The following is a 10,755-nucleotide window of genomic DNA, read 5'->3' on the forward strand; positions in this document are numbered from 1 at the left end:
TAAATGTCTAATTCTTTTACCATTACTAACTAACTCAATATCATTTCTATTTCTAATATTTTCACAAGTCTTACCATAGAATGCATTATTCATTAACTTGAAGAAATCTTTCTCGAAATCAGTTTTAGCTTCAGTTCTCTGTTTGGTGTTGAAATCTATATATTTTTCTAACCACTTAGATTGACTAAATGAAATATATCTATATACTTTTTTTAGAACCATTCCTTGATTCAAATAAAACTTTAACATTCTATAATGTACTACATAATTATATTTATCTTCTTGAGTTACCATTAACTTTTCTGTATGAATATGATTTTCGGGTTTAATTCTTTTTTGGTAATTTGATAATTCTTCATGAGTTACAGTTTTATGTTCGGGGCAGTATGCTAGATTTCTAGATTTAAATTTTTTATCTTCAGGATATTCTAAATCTACAACAAAGAAGAAACCAGTATCTGAATCATCTGCAATATCTAGAATTCTTTTCTTCCAATCAAATTTATCATTATTTTCATTCTGTAAAACTTCAGTTAATTCAAATACTCCATAAGGTTGTGGTTCCATCATTGCCCAACCATACAAATTATTTGCATCTATATATAATAACTTATATCCGGGGTTATCATTTACATTGAAATATCTATCACCTAATACACCTGAAACTCCTCCTCTTATAGATTTTTCAAATAATAATAATTGATCTATATTTGTTAACAAATCCATTTTTATATCTGTAAATTTTAATCCACAATCCCATGTTAATCCTGGTGATGAATAACAATGGCAAGGATCAATGTTAAAATATTTTAGGTTTACATCTCTAAACCTTTCTAACATATCGGTTAATAATAATACATCTGATTTTAAATATAAATCTACTAATTGCCCATGATTTTTCATTCTCAAATGATTCCAAATATTTAATGTTCTATTATATACTTCATCTTTAACATATTCATTTTTTAATTCATCATAGAATTGTTCTTTTAATAATTCATTATGTTAAAATCATTATGTGATTTATAAAATGAATATGGAATTGCGCCTTTATATCTCATTAATTGGAAATCATCATAATATTGGTAGTGTTGTTTTAATATTTTCAATTCATCATCAACTAATGATTTTGATGAGTTATCTAATGAACTATTTAAAAATCTATATGAATCTATAAATCTTAAGACATCCAAATTGGAATGATATATAATTCTCAGATGTTTTAGCTAACATTCTAAATTTATAAGTTGGTATTTCATCTTTTGATCTATTTGAATTTAATCTTTCTATTTCATTATTAATTTCTTCTATTTTATGACATAACTGTTTGATGAATAAATGTGCATCATATCCTGATAGATTATGAAATATAACTGGTACAAAATTAATTTTCTTAGCTTGTAAGTTACAATTCTCATGCGCAGCGCCTCTAAACTTTCCATTCAAATGATCATGGTCTCTTACTTTTTTATCTTTATAATTAAATATCTTTTCACAATAATAAGATTTATCTGCAAACCTAAATTCTTCTTTATCTTCTTCTGTCATTATAATTTCTATATTTGTATTCAATAATTTACTAAATCTTATTTCATATTCAATTAATTAAGTCACAAAAATGATTGATAACATTTTCATTTCTATAATCATAATATTCACTTTCAATTAGTTCTGGATAATCAGATTTAATATATAACCCGAAAGCAGCAGCTGATTGATGAATCTTTTTAATAGTATTTGTTTTTGGTGGTTCTTCAGAATAATCATTTTCATTAGAATTTAATTTCTTTCTTTTATAATATATTTCTTTTCTATCTAGATCAGTTAATTCTTTATTTAATGATTCAAAATCTCCATATATTACAAATGGTTTATGATTTAATAATGTACTTTCATTTCTGAATTTATGTAAAAATTTTCTACATAGATATATTTTATGGTGATTATTTTCTGATTTAAAAAATAAATCGATTTGTTTAATCCACATATAATGATTCTCATAATATAGTATATCTATAACATCGTTTGAATCATAATCTTTTGATAGATATAATGGTTCTAATGTATAATGTTTTATGTTGTTACCTTTTGTATTTGGTAATTTGATTAAATCAAATACATTTTTCTTTATATTATTATCTCTTTCTATTTTTGGGATGTTTTTAATTATAACAGGATACTTATCTATCTTATAATTATTTTCAAATTGTTTATAATTTGTTAATCTATAAGTATGTTTATTATAACCTTCAACTGGATGTAAACAACTTATTATAGCCCATGGAAAACATTTATCATCTTCATTTTGTACATTTATTATAGCATTAGTTTTAAATGGTAGTTTAATATAACTTGATGCTTCAATATCTGGTTCTTTATAATGTGATACATTATTTTCATCAATTGGTTTTGATTTAGTTAGCTTATTATATTTTGTGTTATAAACATGTAAAGTCATAAATATTATTTCATCAAATATTAAACCAGACCCTTCAAAATATTTCTCTTCTATTTTAGTTTTTACTTCATTATAACATTTATCTAATTTATCATCTATATGTTGTTTAGATATAATATGTTGTGAATGAGAATTTATATTATATATTGGTTTATCTTCAGATTTTATAAACTTTACTTAAGAAGATATACTAATTTTAGGGTATTCAACATCTGTAATTATTTTTATAATATTTTTCATATTTTCTAAATGTTTTTTATTTTCTTCTAATGTTTTTCCTTTATGAAATTTAAACTCAATAGCTGCTGGACCAATATCACTTTTAAATGCTTCGGTTATCTCTATATCTTTTTTATTATTCAATGAATTAATATAATTTCTTACATCTTCCATGTATGGTCTTTTATTGTTTAATTTATTTTTTATGCTTTTAATTGTCTTCTGTTTCTTATCATTATCTTTATCAAAATAATCTTCACCTAAAATATCATTATTCTTATTTCTAATATGACTTTTAGATTTTAAATGTTCATTATAATATCTTTTATCACTGAATGATTGATTACATGTATCACATTTGTATGTTTCTTTTTCATTCTTTAATTCATCTAATTTAGTTTCTAATATATCATCTTTATATTCTAGTTTCAATTTACTCTCTAAATGTGTTTTAGTTTTATTGTGTCTTGCTTTTTGAGATTTATCTATATTGATATTACATGTTGGACAGTAGTACTTATTTGCTTCCATTTTAATACTAAATTTTTTTTTTAAATTGATTTTAGAAGTTCAATGATTTATATATGTATTATTTCAATCACACTTTACTAACACTTTTAATGTTTAAAAATCTAACTCATACAAATATGAATATTGAAATAATGTTGTAAATATATACTTTTATATTGAATAATCTGTCAATTTAAATGTTATTCATGTATATGATTATTTTAAGAGTAATAGGGGTAATGGGCTTTCAGGTTAAAGGTTGAATGGTCGAGTTCATTAAAAACAAATATTAAAAGTAATTTAAAACTATAATATATTTTCATAACCGTGTGTATTTCAGTTAAATAATAGAATAATTATTATTATTAAAATATATTTGATTATATGAATTTGTGTATTGTAAATAAATCAATTGGTCGCGGAGCGGTAGCGAAGTGGAGCGACCAATTGATTTAATACAATATGCTTTTTAAATTAAAATTATTAATATCTTAGAATAAATATTTAGTTATAATATAAAATACACACGGTTATGAAAATATATTATAGTTTTAAATTACTTTTAATGTTTTGTTTTTTAATGAGCTCGACCGTTCGACCTTTGGCCTGAAAGCCCATTACCCCTATTACTTACTTTCTCAACTTGCTGAGACAACCATCTGCATTCATGCCTCGATTTGTCAGGCCTATAAGAGTCGAACAACATTTTCCCATACACAGGCTTGGCTTTAGTGTAGATGAAGGCTAGGCACTGCACATTGTGGATAAGCTGGAACTCTAAACTCTCAAAAAACGTCAACAAGAAAGATCCAATAATTGAACGTTTATCTTAACTACATGTATATTAATTAACAGCTTGAAATATACATTATACATTCCGCAAGAGAATCAGAAGAAAAAAGAAAGAAAAAGAAATCAGTTCAAAAGAAATCAGTTCTACATTTTATCCGAATCAAGCGTTAAAGCCACAGATTCGCTTAGCTTGGGCTTGAATTCTGGTTCCATTGCTTCGTGTTCTATTGAAATCCCTCGGAATATCGCTTAGCTTTTAAAGACTACGAATTTGGTCCCAGGAAAACCAAGTAAAGCGGGGTCTATGGAAAATCAGCTGTTGACTTATTTTTCTCTGGTGGAATCAAGTTATTACTGAAATAGCGTTCGTTTTATTTTATGTTTTAAAATTGTGTCGTTTAGTATCCTGCTACAAATTCACAGTTGAAGTTCACTCGTAGCATCTCATTGCGTGAAATATAATCACTGTTATAAAAAGTCTTTTCTCGGTATCTGTATGTCCATCTAAGCAACTTGGTCTACGATTCCTCCATTAATAGATAGTCTACAAATAAGAATGGGGTTCGCCAATTAGTTTACCACGAGATGGCGTCAGTGTTCCCTTGGTTACTAGTTTTACTTCCGGGTATTGCATATCGCGAGAACGGAACGCGCTTCGGCTGTTTTTGTGTCAAAATGCCGACCTATTGTAGCGTGCCTCATTGTAAAAAATAACAAAGGAGGCCATAAATTTCTATCAGATGAAGATCTGTGTATGAAATGGCGCATAGCTATCATCAAGAGACTTGACGAAAAAACGAGAAAACTGTGGTGTCCTGCGAAACACAGCGTTGTCTGTTCAGACCACTTCAAGGCGTCTGATTACAGACCTCCCGGGTTACTCGGTCAGTACACAAATTATGATTAATGTATTTATTTACTTACATGTGGATAATATCATTTTGAAATAACACCTCATTGCTTTTAAGCACACAAGATGTAGGAGCAGTTAGAAATTTTTTACCGACCGGTGGAGTATTTCATCGGCCTCACTTGGTGAGGGAGCTATTTATTATTTTTCAATATTCCATGCATTACAGTGCTGTAAAAATGAATACACATCTATTCAAAAGATGTAGACTGCTGTAGAAATCATTTGTATTCATGTTTGACTTTGTTTAAACAACATACGTACTGTATTATACTTTATTATTAGAATTAGATATCAGAGATGACATTCAGGCATTGAGAATTATGAAAACTGTTTTCTATCTTTCAGAAAAAATGAAAATGTTGAAGAAAGATGCCGTTCCATCAATTTTTCCATTTAACAAAGAACAAGACGGTACACCTAGAGAAGAAAGACCACGGAAACGCAGTCGCAGATCCATTTATGTCCCTGATATTACTGACATTCAACATGAGGAAACAGTTACCACAGATTGCCCCAGTCCTGTATCTCAGGAAGATGACACAATAGGTTCATTTAGTATAGATTGTGCTGTCCAATGCTCCATTCTGAAAAAACACGAAGCAACATATTCTATCTATCATTGTTTTCAATATACTTGGGCCAGCTGCCTACCATTTACAGGAGAGATCTACACTCCTCGATCCGCCGGATAGATTTTTTTTGACAATGATGAAGTTACGCCAAGCTAAGGACGTCTATGAACTTGCATTAATGTTCAACATTTGTGAAAGTGCAGCTTCAAACATCATTAACATATGGATTAATTTCCTTTATTTTCAATCTAAGGAAATCTATGTTTGGCCAAGCAAAGAATTGGTGGAAAAATATATGCCATTGAATTTTAAGAAAAGATTCCCGTCTACCAGAGTTGTGCTTGATGCAACGGAAATACCACTACGGTCTACGGACCGTCGTTACCTAGTGTCACACAAGATCAGAACTGCGCCGAGATTGTGATGGACAAGGTGATTAAAATTCTAAAGAAACCGAAAAGTGAGAAAGTAACCATAGGTTACATTGAAGTGGCGCATCGACTTCGACAGAACACGACCTCTAACAAAACACCAGGAATTATAGTGAGGTTTAAAGATAGATCAGTCCGTGATAGAGTACTGTCTTACAGGAAAAGCCTTAAAGGCACCGGATTTGTAATTCAGGAGGATCTCGCAGCAGAAATTTCAAGATTACGTATAGATGCTTCTAAAAGCGGACTTTATGACTCTGTTTTCGTATCGCATGGAAATGTTATTGGAGTAAAAGACGGCAAGAAAACTAGAGTAGACCTTTTTGACTTTACTTAGAACATTAATTTAGACATCATTGTGTATTGACACTACAGTAATCTGATTTCTCAAGGATCGTCATGTACTCTTTTGTATCTGTCCTCAATGGTCTTATGACCTTCTGTAATCCTACACGATTTTTTTAAAAATCCTTTTATGGCATGATAACTCTTGTGTCACCTATCAATATAGTATCATCCATGCTAAAATGATTAATTAGTTAATTAGATCTTCCAGTTAGTAGTACAGCTACGGCTACTATAGGTTGATATACATATCAACTTATCATTTCCACTTATTACCAAACTCTGGTGGCACGCGTCTTACTGTGTACATCAATACCTTTTAATTTTCTTTTCGTAATTTTTGGGTGTATGCTTATATCTTTTTTCTTTTTTTTGGTAATTTAATAATCTAATAATTTATATATTTTCGTATGTGCCTCGGCAGTGTAGATTTTTCAAAACGGCTTGAACAGCATTCAAATAGAAAAGATTTATTCTTAGATTCAATCATCGACGATGATCAAGTACTAGACAGTGATCGATGCCCATATACTGAAATTAGGGAATTAAACCAACTATGCAGTTCGACTATAAATAAGGAAAATCTTAATATATTGCAACTCAATATTCACAGCTTACATGCAAAGTTAGATCAACTCAAAATTATGATAAAAACTTTTAAGCAACAGGATATTATAATAGATGTAATCATGATCTGTGAAACATTTTTAACAGATAGAAAAGTTGCTTTGTGCAAAATTCCTGGCTACAATTTTGTCGAAAAGCACAGGTTGACCATGGCACAAGGTGGTGTAGCTATTTATATAAGAGACAACATACCGTTTTACCCAAGAACCGATTTAGATATTTTTATAGAAGGGAAAATTGAATCTTGTTTCATTGAAATTAATACTAAAAAAAAAATAATTATTGGAGAAATCTATAGAGTGCCTAATAGTGATGAAAAATTATTCCTACAAAAATATGAAGAACTAGTGAGTAAAATTGAGCAGGAAAAATGTGAGGTAGTTTTAGGAATGGATCAAAACTTAGATTTCATAAAGGTTAATATTCATAAGAATACCTCTAAATTTTTAGATATTAATTTATCTAACAATTTATGTCCAACTATGTTACGTCCAACGCGGATTACACAGTCCACTGCCAACCTTATTGACAACATATACTTGTCACCTAAATTGCATTCAACTCATACGAGTGCCATTTTAATATCAGACATATCTGATCATTTGCCGTGTTTTGTATCTACTAAATTCAAAGGTAGAATTACAAATGAATATACTACACGCAACTTCAATACTGAAAATATAAACTTAATTAACAATCACCTCTCAAATATAGATTGGTCCTCACTAGATAATTTCGACACTAATAATTATTATAATGCAATGAGTTCTAAAATATCAGATGTAATTAATAAAATCTCTCCTGAAATAAAGGTCAAAAGGAAAACTAAAATCACGGAACCTTGGATGACTGATTTACTTTTAAAAGCATCAATGAAATGTAATAAGCTGTTTAAAAAGGTTATGAACCTAGACCGATCTGATCAACGCTATAAAACCTACATAACATATAGAAATCAACTAAATTATATAAGGAGAAGACAAAAGATAAATTACTACAAACAGAAAATTTAATCGATTGGAACAAATAGTCGGAAAATTTGGAAACTAATTAAAAATCTGATTGGTAAGACAAATGATAAGACATCTATTACAACAAACTTCATTATAAATGGTAAAGCAACCGAGGATAACTTCGAAATATGTCACGAATTTAATAACTTTTTTTCATCAATAGGTAAACGATATGCTGAACAAATCCCTGTATCAAACAAAACATTTAAGGACCTTTTGCCGAAGAAAAATGAAAGCGTGATGTTCATTAACCCAACAAACAGTGAAGAAATATTTAAAGTTATTAATAGCCTATCACCAAAACGAAGTACAGGTCCGGACATTCTTAATAATAAATTGTTGAAACTAATTGCTCCATCTATAATTAAACCCCTTACCATACTTTGTAACGAATCGCTTAGTGAAGGCATTTTTCCTGAAAAAATGAAAATTGCTAAGGTTATACCGCTTCATAAATCCGGCAACAAGCAAATCTTAAATAATTACCGCCCCATATCATTATTACCAGTTCTTTCTAAGATCTTAGAAAAACTTATACACAAACGACTCTATAATTTCTTATGTACACATAAAATTCTGAATCTTAGTCAATATGGTTTTAGACCAAATCATAACACCACCTATGCAATCGGAGACTTTGTTGGCAATTTAATAACTAATATAGAAAAAAAGAAATACTCCTTAGGTATATGTCTTGATTTATCTAAGGCCTTCGATTCGTTAAATATTAATACCCTTTTGTATAAATTAAACCACTATGGCATAAAAGGACATGCATATAACTGGTTAAGTAGCTACCTTAGTAACCGTAAAATGTATGTTAGTTATAATAATACGAACTCTAACTTCAAAGAAATTAAATATGGTGTACCTCAAGGTTCGGTCCTTGGCCCGTTATTTTTTCTTGTCTATGTTAATGACCTAAGTCTCAATCTTAAACACTCCAAAGCTATATCGTTTGCTGATGACACTAATCTACTTACGTCTGACCAAAATATAACTCAACTCTTAGAAAATGCTGCAAGTGACTTAAAACTTCTTGTGACTTGGTTTCATGCCAACCAGTTGACGCTCAATTTAGAAAAAACCAAATGTATATCATTCAAGCCTCAAAGACATCAGGTTGATATTGATAATGTAGTTATACAGATTGCTAACAATAAACTGAAACTTTCAACAGATTGCAAATTTTTAGGACTTAACATTGATACAAACCTGCACTGGGATTTACATGTCACACAACTAATAAATAAAATGAATAAAAGTGTATTTTTGCTTAAGAGTGTTAAAACAATTTTTCCAAGTTCACTGAAAAAAATGATTTATTACTCATATATACACAGTCATTTAAATTATATCTTTAATAGTTTGGGGCCCACTCTTATCTGCAAAACAAGTAAAGGATATATTCTTAATACAGAAAAAAGCAGTACGATTAATCGCTAATGCTCCATATAATTCCCCTACTGGGCCGTTATTCAAAAGATTCAAAATTCTAAAAATGCAAGATCTTATTAAGTTAGAATTGTTAAAATTTGGTTTCCTACATTATCATATAAAACTTCCATTACTTATTTATAATCAGTTCAACACTAATTCTCAATTTCATTACTACAACACTAGAAACAGAAATAAAGCTGCAGTTAACTTTCATACAACTAAAATTTTCCACGAATCCTTTTTAGCCAAAGTTCCTATACTTTGGCAAAATTCAATTGATCATCTTTGTAAAGCTCCAAGCATTGGATCCCTAGTTGCTAGATTCAAAAAACAACGTTCGAGAACTATTGACTTCCACACTTTTAAACTAATTTATTGATAATGAATTGCTGTTATAGTTATCATCATTGTTAGTATTATCATGACCATGTGTGCCGTTTGTTTGTTATAATTATTATTATTATCATCATTATTATTATTATTATTATTATTATTATTATTATCATTATTATCTTCATATGTATCTATCACTTAGTTTATTTTTTTTCTCAGGGCAATCCCCCTATCAGGCTCAGCCCCTAGGGCTTGGGGTTGTCCTTCTTATATATGTCTATTTATCTATGCAATCATATCCAAAGAAACTATGTTTATAATCTTGTACATATTATAAGTAAATAAATCATTCATTCATTCAATACCCACAGATAAACCAAGTAATGTAGTGGCTCAATCTGCCACATTTTCCACCTACAAAAACAAAAACACTCTGAAATCAATGATAGGAATATCTCCACGTTGAGTTGTTTCCTACGTTAGCGAATGCTATGCTGTCTCAACTAGTGATCGTCAGATTTTGGAGCGTTCTCCACTTGTATCAAAATATTCTAAAATGTTTGATGTTGGTGATAGTTTCATGGCTGATCGAGGCCTCAATTGTCAAGATCTGTTCGCGCCGATTGATGTTCGTTGTAATATCCCGACTTTTTTACAGGGTAAAAGCCAGTTAAATCCTGAAGAAGTCATCCGTGATCGTAGAATTGCTTCAAAACGCATACACGTCGAGAGAATTATTGGGTTGGCCAAAACGTATAAAATTTTGCAAGAAGCTCTTTTCCATTCAAGAGTATTACTTGGTTCAAGGATTCTGTACATCTGTTTCATGTTTTGTAATTTTAAACGATCTATTGTTGGAAAATTAGCATAAATGATGAAAAGATATTAGGAATAAAATTGCAGCTTTATTCACATTAAACAACATGTTTTAAAATTTTAAGCGGAGGTCAGAGTTTTGGAAATATGCTTTACAAGGTGTTCATTGAAAAATTCTGTGAGCTTCGAAATGAGGATAGTTTCGCAGAACACTTGATCATACTTTACTTGTTGAACAAACAAGTCTTTAAATATATACACGACGAAATAACAAATTTGCCTCCTA

At 29.6% G+C, this 10,755-nt stretch overlaps 1 pseudogene; it reads left to right on the forward strand.

The window, feature by feature from the left end:
- The first annotated feature begins 4,564 nt into the window (after window positions 1-4,564).
- LOC141902139 (uncharacterized) lies at window positions 4,565-10,524 on the forward strand (annotated as a pseudogene).
- The last annotated feature ends 231 nt before the right edge of the window (window positions 10,525-10,755 follow it).

This window comes from Tubulanus polymorphus, chromosome 3 (assembly GCF_964204645.1).
Source record: "Tubulanus polymorphus chromosome 3, tnTubPoly1.2, whole genome shotgun sequence".
Classification (NCBI taxonomy): Eukaryota; Metazoa; Nemertea; class Palaeonemertea; order Tubulaniformes; family Tubulanidae; genus Tubulanus; species Tubulanus polymorphus.